This window comes from Mandrillus leucophaeus, unplaced genomic scaffold (genome assembly GCF_000951045.1).
Source record: "Mandrillus leucophaeus isolate KB7577 unplaced genomic scaffold, Mleu.le_1.0 Scaffold1337, whole genome shotgun sequence".
Classification (NCBI taxonomy): Eukaryota; Metazoa; Chordata; class Mammalia; order Primates; family Cercopithecidae; genus Mandrillus; species Mandrillus leucophaeus.
In genome coordinates, this window is record NW_012101296.1 from 407,197 (window position 1) to 419,595 (window position 12,399).

The following is a 12,399-nucleotide window of genomic DNA, read 5'->3' on the forward strand; positions in this document are numbered from 1 at the left end:
CTGTCAGACAGAGTCATTTGCGTCTGCAGAGGTTTCTGCTGCTTTTGTTGTTGTTGTTTAGCTATGCCCTGTCCCCAGAGGTGGAGTCTACAGAGACTGGCAGGCCTCCTTGATCTGCTGTGAGCTCTACCCAGTTCGAGCTTCCCAGAGGCTTTGTTTACCTACTTAAGCCTCAGCAATGGCGGGCGCCCCTCCCCCAGCCTGGGTGCCGCCTTGCAGTTAGATCGCAGACTGCTGTGCTAGCAATGAGGGAGGCTCCCTCGGCGAGGTACCCTCCCGGGCAGGTGTGGGATATAGTCTCCTGGTGTGCCCGTTTGCTAAGACCCTTGGTAAAGCCCAGTATTGGGGTGGTAGTTACCTGATTTTCCAGGTGTTGTGTGTGTCAGTTCTCCTAGTTAGGAAAAGGGATTCCCTTCCCCCTTGCGCTTCCCAGGTGAGGCGATGCCTCGCCCTGCTTCAGCTGTTGCTGGTCGGGCTGCAGCAGCTGACCAGCACTGATTGTCCGACAATCCCTAGTGAGATGAACCCAGTACCTCAGTTGAAAATGCAGAAATCACCTGTCTTCTGTGTCACTCACACTGGGAGCTGGAGACTGGAGCTGTTCCTATTCGGCCATCTTGCTCCTCAGCTTAACTATTACTTCCTTGGTATATTTGCTGTGATCTTCCAGATTAGATTAGATTAGATTTCCCTGTATAATGTCATCCTGCACTTTTACTTTGCACCACCTATCTCTATTTTATTTTAATACATTATTAATGCAATTAGTTTTTCAGTCTCTTTCTCTCATTCTCATTTATAAGCTTCACAAAGCAGGTGAAGGCATCACTTAGCCCAGTACTCATCCTACTTCAGAAGGCTGTTATGGGGATCAATTGAAATTATACACAACATACACTAAATAAATTTTAAGCAAAACCTGGCGTATGGTAAGCCTTGAAGAAAAGTTAGTAATATTGCCATTGTCATTAAGTTTCAGGATATAAAAATATATTCTTTTTGGCCAGGCGTGGTGGCTCACGCCTGTAATCCTAGCACTTGGGAGGGCGAGGTGGGTGGATCACGAGGTCAGGAGTTCGAAACCAGCCTGGCCAATGTTTTGAAACCCCATCTCTACTTAAAAAAAAACAAAAATTAGCCAGGCGTGGTGGTGTGCACCTGTAGTCCCAGCTCCTCAGGACGCTGAGGCAGGAGAATCGCTTGAACCCAGGAGGCGGAGGTTGCAGTGAGCCGAGATTGTGCCTCTGCACTCCGGCCTGGGTGACAGAGTGAGACTTTGTCTCAAAAAAAAAAAAAAACAAAAAAAAAACCCTGTAGCCCGGGCTGGAGTGCAGTGGTTGTTGAGTGATTGAATGGAATCCAGGTTCAAGGAGAATATGATAGATTTGTTTTGTGTCATGTGAAAGAGATGTAAATGAAGGAGATAAGGAGAGATGTCTTCCTGGGTAGTTTACAGATATAGAATCAAGATGCAAGTGAGAAGTTGGGGTTAGAGAAGTAAATTTGGAATCATCGGATCTGGTTCATTTAATGCTGTTTATCCTGAAAGGAGGTGGCTTCCTGAGAGGACATGCTGTTGGCTCTGAAGCCAGGCGGATCTGCTCTGAATCTGGATCTGTCATTTGGCAGCTGTGAAATTGGGCAGTTGATGAAACTTTCTAAATCTGTGTTTCTTCACCTGCTAAAGGAGAAAATACCTGCCCTGCCAGGCCATTTGTATGTAAGCCTCTGGCCAATAGAATATTAGAAACCTTTCTGTCCATTGGCTTAAAAGATGCTTTAAGAATGAAAACATTTCTACCTTAAAAACAGAGACAATGGGAAAACATTATTTTCTTTATCATCTCCTTGGTACCTTTGAATATACATTTTGCACAGTGAAAATCAAGACTGGCTTCTGGGATTAGAAACAGAAGGGCTCTGTGGTCTTTTTTAGTTTAGTTTTTTCTTTTTTTAAAAAAATTTAAATATACTTCTATTGTGTGAAGGAGAGAAAAAAATATTTTTTCCCTTGCCTGTCTTAGTTTTTCCAGCTGGGGCCTTTTAAATTAGACTGCCAAAAGAGACATTAACAAGAGAAAAGCATAGAATTTTTATTTAGTAATTTTTACATGTATGTGGGAGCCTTCACCAGGAAAATAAAGACCTGAGAAGTTGTAAGGGTTGAAAGCTTATATATTATGTTGGACAAAGAGTAGTAAATTGGTAAATTGTAAAGATGTGATAGGAAAAAGGAGTTGGGGCTATTTTGAGAGCTTCTCGCTAATGGGATTCCAGTGCCAGGTTGGCTAGCAACCCTGTCCTGATGGGAAATGTGGGGTAGGTGGACATGAATGTCTACAGTGTATCCCTTTCATGGAGGATGACTTTATGCCTAGTCGGCCCACCTGGAACCTGGGGACTCCCTCACATGGGGAACTTGTTCATCTTGTTTATGTGGCAGTCACTCTTGTGGCTCTTGTCTGACCCACGTCCAGCTTATACCTGCCTGACCATCACCCTGGTGCTGGGAGCTTGACTTGATATTCCCCCCAGGATCCCTGGGAAAACATGGCCTGAGGCAGCTGCAGCCACTGGTTCTTCAAATGAAAGGTGCAAACTCAATACACCACCAGGTAGGAAACCAGTTCAGAGATTTTTACTTACAGATCCTGGATAGGAAGGGCAGAATGGGTTGGGAGGGCAGTCCTCCATCCCCGGGTTGCATGAGGCAGGATTGGAGTCAGGCAGAGAGAGAAAATGCATGTGCAAATCGGCAGTATATATAAGGGGCTACGGTGTGGGGTCACTTTAAGTTCATGGGCAAATGCCTGAATGGTGCTTTTAAGGGAAGCTTCGATAAAGTGGGGAAGCCCATCTGCTAGACAGGAGAGATGCCTTTAAGTTCTTATCTCTGGCTGCTGGCCTGAACCATTTGGGTGTCATGTGGAACTAGAACTGTCAAGGATGACTGAGCCCTGCTTTGGGTATGAAAAAGTTGAATCTATTCAAAATGGATGCTAAGGCAACATAAAAGTATCTTATACTTCACTTCAGGACTAGGACAGTGAATTGTGGAAAAGTAGCAAGATAAGGACTAGCATAATAAAGTTTGTACAGCTTTCCCTCAGCCTCAACTCCCCATCCCCATAAGAATGAATGTCTTTCATCCTCCTGGTACAGGGAGGGCACCTTTTTCATGGGAGTTAATCTTATGCTTTCAAGAAGAACAAGGAAGATCACAGTGCCCTTCTTGCATGTGCTGTTTATTTTTAAGTACCTTTAACTCAATCCATATGCCAAAGTGGCATATTTTTGTGTGCTTATCATGTGCCTAGCATGGTCTTACATGCTTTGTAAGTATTAACTTTAATCCTGTGAACTGTATGAGGCAGATACAGTTACTATTCCCATTTTACAGATGATGAAACTGAAGAACAGAGAGGTTGAGTACTTTGCCCAAGGTTGCAGAGTGGGCATGTGGACCCCAGCCCACGCAGCCTGATTCCCAGAGCTCTGAACCATTGTTCTGTGCTGCCTCTGGATAGCTTTGTGATATTTTTTGGCCATCCAAATTGTGTGTTTATAGAAGGATCAGACATATATTCATCTTTATATTCATCGGAATATGACTTAGCCGTCGAGACAGCCTGACAAATTGGCAAAATATGTCTTTGTAACATCACTCTAATGCTTTGAAGAAAAATTTTTGACCAAAGATGCTCCCAGCTATCGTGTGTTAAAGGCTGTGAGTTACCAGAGATCAACTGTTCCTAACGTAAAAAGGAAGTGCTAATCTAGTCACTGGCTGGCTCAGTATTGGTTTCGTACTGTAAGACAGAACTAAAATAACTGCCTCAAAGGGTAAAAATAGTGGAGTCACAAGAAACGTCAACTGTCATTTTAAAAACAGAATTGTAAAACCCATGAGGAAAGGTTAATTTCTTTTTCTGTTTGAAAAGAGTGGATATTGGTAGACACTGGTCATTTCTATTATGGCCTCGTGTAATTTTAGAAAACTGATTTTTGTCATGACCTGAGGAAACATCTCATTCACAGCTTTTTATTTTATAAGACATAGTCAAATTCAACATCAATTCTCAGAAGATCTTTCTTGGAGTTTAGAAGGTAGGTGTGAGGATCTTTCCTTAATCAAAACTAGTGGCTTTTGCTTTTATTTTTCCTAAGCGCTAGTATGCTTTTCAAAAATAATATTAGTAGCTAAATTGATCAAGCACTTAAACCATTTGTCAAGCTTTCTTCCAAAAGCTTTACATGAATTGACTCTTTGAGTTCTTACTGCAATCATATGAAGTTCTGGTGCTATTATTCATCCCATTTAATAGCTAATGAAATGTAGGCACAGAGAGGTTAAGTAACTTGTTCAAGGAGATATAGTGAGTAAGTAGCAGAGCTGAGATTCAAACTCAGACAGCTGGGCTTCAGACTCTTTGCTTTTAAACAGTAAGCTCTATTATGGAGTCCTGCTGGTTCTTAGCCCAGGGAGATATAAGACGTGTAAACCAGAGGGCCTGCCCACACTGAGTAGGGATCTTCCCCACTCAGTCTACTAACTTGCATGCCAGTCCCCTGTGCAACATGGATAAGTGAGAGTTAGTTTCACTAGAGCAATTGAGAGTTAGTTGCATTAGCAAGAGCAGACTAAGAGGGCACGAATAGTTTAACTAAGGCTCCTAGCTGTGATAGCCAGCGAAGAGTATAGCATTGCAGCCTAGGTTTCTGTATCTTATTCATTTGCCCTTGATCAATTTGTTTAACCTCAGTGCCCCGTTTACCCAACAGTAAATTGCAGATGCTAAATGACTCATTACTTTGGCAGAGTCAGTGGTTCTATAATCAATTATGGAGCACTTTAAGATTAATGAATGCAAGGAGCTGTGCACACATGACCTGTACGAGCAGTTGTGTAAACATAGGGATTGTTGTTGTTTCTAAGGCTTGCTTCCTGCTCTGAGTCCAGTCTACACTTTACAACAAGGATAGCAAAAGCTTCTTTAGTAGCAATTAAGAAATGTTCCATCTCTACTTTTACTTGTTTATAATGGGCTCTTTCTCTATTCTCAAAAAAAAAAAAAAAAAAAAGTTTGTAAGTAGATTCAGCTACGACTTTGATCAGGCTTTAAAAAAATATTTGAGAAGTATTTTGTAACCTTTTATCATAGAATATTTAAAACTTACTCAACAGTAGACAGAATAGTACAGTGAACCGCTGTGTGCATCACCCAAGCAAGTAACCCTAGTCAAACTTCCTCCCACCTCATTATCTGTAACAAATCCCTCCTACTCCCATTGTCTTGCAGAAACCACATCATTTCTTCTACAGATGGTTCAGTACTCATCTCCAGAAGTCAGGGAGCCCCCAGCTTAAGCAGAATCTTAGTGCCATCACCACACTGCTAAATATCAACAGAACTTCCTTAATATCATCAAGCACTCAGTCAGTGGAAGAAATCGTTTTAAAAATAATTTTATCCACAGAATGTTCCCAGTTGGTAGGTTGTGTTACAAAAGTTTGCTGTAAGTTGGTTATTTGCAACACCAGTTGAATGAATATTCCTGTAGAAACTGTAGTAAAAGCAGTGATTGGCATGCATTAAACCCACAAAAACCCATGGAATACATAATGAGGCAATTCTGTGTATTTCTCTTTGAGTATTTTACTGAGGGGAGAGTTGATGGGCAATTCATCATCTGCTACTAGAGACCTGGCTCTAAATTACATTTTCTCTTCTTGTGGGTGCTGTTATGGTGATTCCTTCTCCCTGGGCCCACTTCCTCACTCCCCCCAACTCTTATCATCTACTCATCAAACTTCCCAGTAGAGAAGCAAGAGGAAGAAATTTTACCTGGTAAGGCTGACTGTATTCATTGAAAACAAGGAGGGGATGTTTATCTTATAGGGGGTAACAAAGGGTATAGGGAAGCTGCCATTATATGCAGTTTAATATTTTAAAGACATCTAGAAAACAAACTGCAGTGTGATCTCTTTAACATTGAAGAGAACTAGAGAGATATATAGGGCCAAGTAGCAGCTGATTTAAAGACCGGGTTAATGTTCTGCTTTTGCAGTTCCCTAGCAAAGCTCAGTTCAGTTTTAAGTAATTTATATTTCCAGTTCATAATTGTGTGCATGCCTCTGTGCCCTCCACTAACATCAGATAAGCAGGGAGTGGGACTCTTCTTTGAGGAAGAACTGGTTAGATATGGGCAGGGTGGAGGCACAGTTTCCAAGAGGCTGTGAGCCTTTTGATGCTCCTTTCCAGAAATCCAGCCCCAGGGGAAGGCTTTAGGAGAATTGCCACAGGGTTCCCACCCTCAGGGCTGTCATTGCTCTGAGTTATCACTTCATCAATCCATTGGTCATGGTTGGGATACTAGGAGGTGCTGTGGGAATGGAGTTCCCCTCGGGCTGCAGGGGTAGGTTTTGTTCCACAGATTTGGCCATTGCGTATTTGAATTACTTGTTGCCCCTGCCACCCACCATCTATCCCGGAAATTGCATTTTTGTTTGTCATTTGTAACTGTCACCCAACAGAAACTTACAAAGCTTATCTCTTCCAAGTTCCTCTTGATGTGAAATCATGTTTATGTGATTCTAGTTATTTCCACTTTCATAAAGATATAAAGTATCATTTAAAAAAAAAAAACCCTAACACATGAAGTGCTTACTGGAAAGCCTCAGAACACACACACTCCTACTAGAGAAGCAAAGTGCTACTAGTCAGTATTAACCATAGAAACCTAAGAACTGAAACCTACGCTAAAGGACCTGCCTTCTTTTTTGCTGCTAAGAAAAACAAAACAACAAACAAACAAGCCAAAAGATGCTCAGTAACATATCCAATGATAACCATCTCTCCCTTGACGGTAGTTACGTTTATCTCTGAAGATTGTAATGGGACAGTTATGCTGTCACTTAGCTATTCCTGTGTGCAGCAGTACACTTTGATGGAATAGAGAGGAGAGGAAGCAGAGTCTGGGATTATTTCCAGGAAGCAGGTCCTGGAGATTCCTGGCATGCCTGTACTGCACCTGGTGTGGTATAGGTCTGAGAGAGCTGCAGCAGCAGAAAAAAAAAAAGATAGAAGATAAAAAAATAAAAGCAAAAACTCTTCTTGGAAATGGTATAGTTAAGAAAAAGTGGTGGTGCTGGTTATGTTCTTCAGGAGGCTTAGGTGGGAGGATCGCTTGATCCCAGGAGTTCAGTCTGGGCAATGTAGCAAGAACCCTATCTCTTAAAAGAAAAAAAAAAAATCAGAAAAAAAGGAAAAGAAAAAGTGGTGGTTACAATTGGATATTGTGAAATTAGACCTGAGAAAAGCCTAGCTTCTTAACAATTCCACTTAGTTGAGTCCCCTCCTATTTATTTATTCATTCATTCATTGACTTATTCAACAAAGTTATTGGGCACCTGCTAGGCGCCAGGTTGCCAGGTGCCAGGCTCTGCTGCAGGTGCTGGAGAGGGAGTGGCTGTGCCTTTGCTGAGCATCCAGTTGGTGACTTTTATTAGGCCTGCCTTGAAGAAGGGGTGATAAAGAGAAGGCTAGGACCAAGCAGCAGCCTTGGTAGGAGTTGTTGAATTTATTTTATTTCTTATTCATTTTCATTTAAGACCAAGTGAATCAAATGGATGGGTGAGTTCTTTCTAAGTTGGAATAAATACTAGAACAGAGCCTTCATTTAAATGAGAGCTGATCAATTACCTACTTCTGGCCCATTATAAACCAGAATTATTTTGCTTAATCTTTCTCCTCATTTTTTTTCTTTTACCATTGTTGTTATTGCAGTTTTAAGCTTATGATTTGGAACATTAAATTATTACCAAAGAATTTTATAGTTTTCAAGTGTCCCCAGACTTCAGAGTTCCCGAGAGCAGGGGCCATATTTTTTTCAGCATTATACAGGTATGCTCCAATAACTGCATGTATTTAAATTGCATTATTTGATGAGTTTTGACATTAGGTAGACATCCATGAAACCGTCACTACAACTGAAATACTGAATATGCCCATAACCCCTCATGCCACTTTATCTTCATACCTCCCCCTTCATTCCCACCATCCCTAGGTAATCGCTGATCTAATTTTTGACATGATAGATTAGTTTGCATGTTCTGGAATTCTAGAATAAACAAACTCGTATAGCAGGTACTCTTTTTTCGAGTAGCATATTATTTTGAGATATATTCATTTGGTTGTAACAATATTGCATGTCTTTTTATTACTGTGAAGTACTCCATTGTATGGCTATACCGCAATTTGTTTCCCCTGTTGATGGATGTTTGGGTTGTTTCCAGTTTTGGGCTATTATAAATACAGCCACTATGAACGTTTTTGTATCAGTCTTTGTGTGGACATATGCTTCCATGTCTTTTGTGCTTAGTGCATTATCTAGCATATAGTATACACTCAGCAAATATTGTCCTGAGTGGTTGTTAGACTTCATCTGCATATCTTTTATGGTCTCACTCTGTCGCCCAGGCTGGAGTGCAGTAGTGCTATCATAGCTCACTGCAGCCTTGAACTGGGTTCAAGCAATCTTCCTGCTTCAACCTCCCGAGTAGCTGGGACTATAGGTGCACACCACCACACCTGGGTAATTTTTAAATTTTTTTTGTAGAAACAAGGTCTTACTATGTTGCCCAAGGTGGTCGCTGTGCCCTGCCTTTCCTACATTTCTATGATAATTGATAAATAAGACCAATTTACTTTTAAAAATAGTTATTTAAAATATTATTCTGTTTAAAGAGAAAGAATGGTTCTGCTATTATCCTATTTCCCTAGTTTGTTCTGTGATATTTTATGCATTATAGCCAAACTTAACTGTCTACTCCTGTATTTATTGAGTTGCTGGAATATTTACTGAATTCAATCCTTAAGGAGAAAGTGAAAAAATATTGGTATGTTACCTAATAAAACAATGTAAATGCCAGTGAAATATTAAAAAGATCTTATTAAATATTTTTTCTTATTGAATTGTATAACAAAATTAGTATACAATATTAAAAATTAAGGCTGTATATATGGGAAAAAAGTTTAAATGCTGAAAAATTATTTAAGTCTTATATTTAAAGGCAAAAACAAACTAAATAACTGACAGTAAGTGATTGTGGGGGTCCAGATAAATTGTGCTATGTGCCTGTGAGCATCTCACAATTAATCCTGAAAATAATCTAGGAGATAGGTTATGTTAATTTAATAATTTTAAGATCCCCATTTACAGATAAGGAAATAGAGACTAGAAGAGGTTATTTAATTTCTATAGGGCCATGGAGCTGGCATTTAAGCACAGCTTGCCGGTCACTGAAGCCTGGGTGCTCCACCATTATGTCATATTGACTCTGCTGTGTTAAAACATTGAGACAATACTGAGAATATTGTGGCATGTTCAATAAATTTTCTAAAAAGTCCCCTAGCAGCATAGTCAATTGCTGTATATATTATTCACATACATGTCTCTGAAAGTCTATCAACTTTACAAGTTCTTCATCAGTTTTAAACTTTCCTAATAACTTCTGATTTTATATTTAGGGTAACATTTTTGTAGTTTCCTCATCATTTACATTTGCCAGCCTGTTTCCAGTCACTTCTTATTAGTCTCAGGAGATAGCAATATCCAGTCCTTTTTCCTTTAACAATCAAATCACCATTGTCTCTTGCACTTGAGGCTCTTTGGCACTCTGGATCCAGTTGTGATCCACAGATAATGCTGTCTGATTATCTTTCTATTTCTTGCCTGAAATTTTAAATAACTTTGGTTGGGTACTTTGATTCGTCTTGCTAGGGTGTCAAAATGGTGTCCATGAGTTATTTCCTACCTTGATTATAAATGCTTTGTAGGTGGGAAATCTATCCCATATTTCTTTGGTTCTTACTAAAGAGGTTTCTGATATCACATTGGTCTGAAATCCTGGAGTCAGAAAAATTTGCCTCTCAGAAAAATTCCAAGTGAACCTGGGAAGATCATTTTAGCAGACACATGGAGAGTAAGAGCGTTCTGTTAATGTGTAATGATGAATTGGAATTTGTTGTAGAGGGTGCCTCTGTGGACTTCTGTTTCTTTAGAAATTGGCTCCATGAAAGCTTAAACTTTAGATGTAGCAGCTAGCAGAGTTAATTTAGGTTTTTAAATGGGAAAATTCATAGTTATAATCTGATAAACACTCATCTGGCATTTCAGACTGTATTGAACAAGTCTCCAGTCAGCATACATACTCACTAGAATTGCAGGAAAAGTACCTAAGACAAATGAAGTATTTACATGTTATTGCTTTCAAATCTAAATATTAATGTTTGTGGTGGTAGTTAGCACCCTACTTCCCATGGTGCTTAGCTCCCAGTGCTAAGCAGATGGTAGATATTTCATATACTAGATATGGCCAGGGACTGTCCTCCCTCACAGATCTGCAAAGTGGAAGTCCTTTCTGTTGCTGTCACCTAGTGTTAGTTTCCCACAGGTGTTTTTGCTCTTGCTGTTTTTGGAGAGGTAACATGGTATAGTGGTCATTGGAAGGCTTAAACAAATTGATATGCATAAACCATAGGACAGTACCAGGCACACAGTGCTATTATAAGTCTTACCTATTATTCTTTATTGTTTGAATATGGGTTAAATTAGATACTATGAATTAGCATATTTCCATTCACCACATTTTGCATTTTGCTGCCAGATTCAGATCCCAAATGCCAACACTGAGTTTCATATTAAATTCTTATTTCCTAGTGAGACATTTCCCCATGTACCACTCTAGGCTGAAAATGTGTCCAGGTGGGAGATCTATCTCCAGAAGCCAAATGTTGCCATAAAAGTCCATTGTCTATTTCTGCATTTTCTGTATCTTTTCAGTAAAATGTATTGAAACCTGGGGGGTTTAGTAGGCATTTTGGATTTGTCTGGAAATGCTTACATCTCAGGAGAGGTGACTGAGAGTTAGTGTGTGTAACCTTTATGGGGGGTTTTACCTGAACATACCCCTACAGATTGAATCTTGTTATGTGTAAGTCAGTGTTCCCAGTGTGCTGGAAGGTGTGTTAGGCAGGCCTGGTGGCCGAGGAATACAGTGACAGGTACAAAATAACAAATGTCAAGGAATGTTAGAATTCAAAATAAAGAGATGATTTCAGCCAGTGTTGCCCAAACTTCAGCCATTATTTATACTACTTACATGAATTTGCCATATATGTGCCATCTGTAAAGCACTATTTATTTAATGTTTTCCTTTAAATAATTTAATTTTTTTTCCTTAGACACAATTATTTAAAAAGGAAACTGTATCAGTTAGTAAATGGAAAACCATGAATAAAAGGTAATCATAAAACTATATACAGTAACTACAAACGTTTATACAAGTTCCACCTAAAACTACCTCAGCTTGAGATATTTAACTGATCTTTTTCCTGGCAATTAATGTGTGTGTGCGCTTATGTGCGTGCACGCAGACACATACACACACACACACACACACACACACACACACCCCTTGTTATATTACTGTGTACTTTTCATCAAGCATCATCATAAGAAAACATTTTCTTTAAAGTTATAGTACTATTAAAAAGAATTCCTTTTTGTCCTGTATGTATTGACCTGAGACATCTATGGTATATAAAAGTGAAAAAAAAGCAACACAATCCCAAATATAAATGAAAGTACTTGTATAATTATGTGAGTACACACATATGCGTTCATGTTTATGTCTATGTGTACATGTATATATAGCATACATACATATGCTTGTACGAGTATTCTAAAAAGTGTAGGAGAACACTTGAAAGGTTAAATTACGTTTGAGAGGTATTGGAATGACTGGGAAGAAAGTTTACTTCTTCTTGTTGCAGTGAGCGTGGAAAAAATTAAATAATGAAGATTATAAAGGAAAAAACCCTCAGAAACCACCATACCGCTCTTTGGAAAACACCGATTTAGTTCAACATGTCTCTTTATCAATAAAAATTCTGAGGCATTGAGTAGCTGGGTGTAGAGTACTCTTAATCTAGAATATATTATTCAGGATAGCTAACTGCTATAACTTAGAATACCCTGAAACTCCTGCCTTAGCACAATAGAAAGTTTCTTTCTTCCTTACATTATATATAACCACCTTCTACATGGTGATTCAGGGACCCAGGCCTCTTCCATCTAACGGCTTCATTGTTTTTCAGTCACCACAATCTTTCCGTGGATCTTTTGAGTTCAATAGGGTGACAAGGAAGGGGATGGAACAGGAAGGATAGTGTGAAAGGTTTTGGAGGATGGGAAGTAATGTTATGTCACTTCTTTCCATGCCCCCTTGGCTAGAACTCAGTCTTATGGCCTCACCTAGGTGCATGGCAGATAAGGAAGTGCAATCTAGCTGAGCCAACTCCCCAGAAAGGGGAGAAAAAATGTGGCAATCAGAGA

The 12,399-nt window shown here is 39.6% G+C and overlaps 1 protein-coding gene across 1 annotated transcript in view; it reads left to right on the forward strand.

Moving 5' to 3' along the window:
- The window catches only part of TEC (tec protein tyrosine kinase), a 136,923-nt gene that overhangs the window by 74,672 nt on the left and 49,852 nt on the right, over positions 1-12,399 (forward strand). The gene's annotated exons all lie outside the window — the stretch shown is intronic.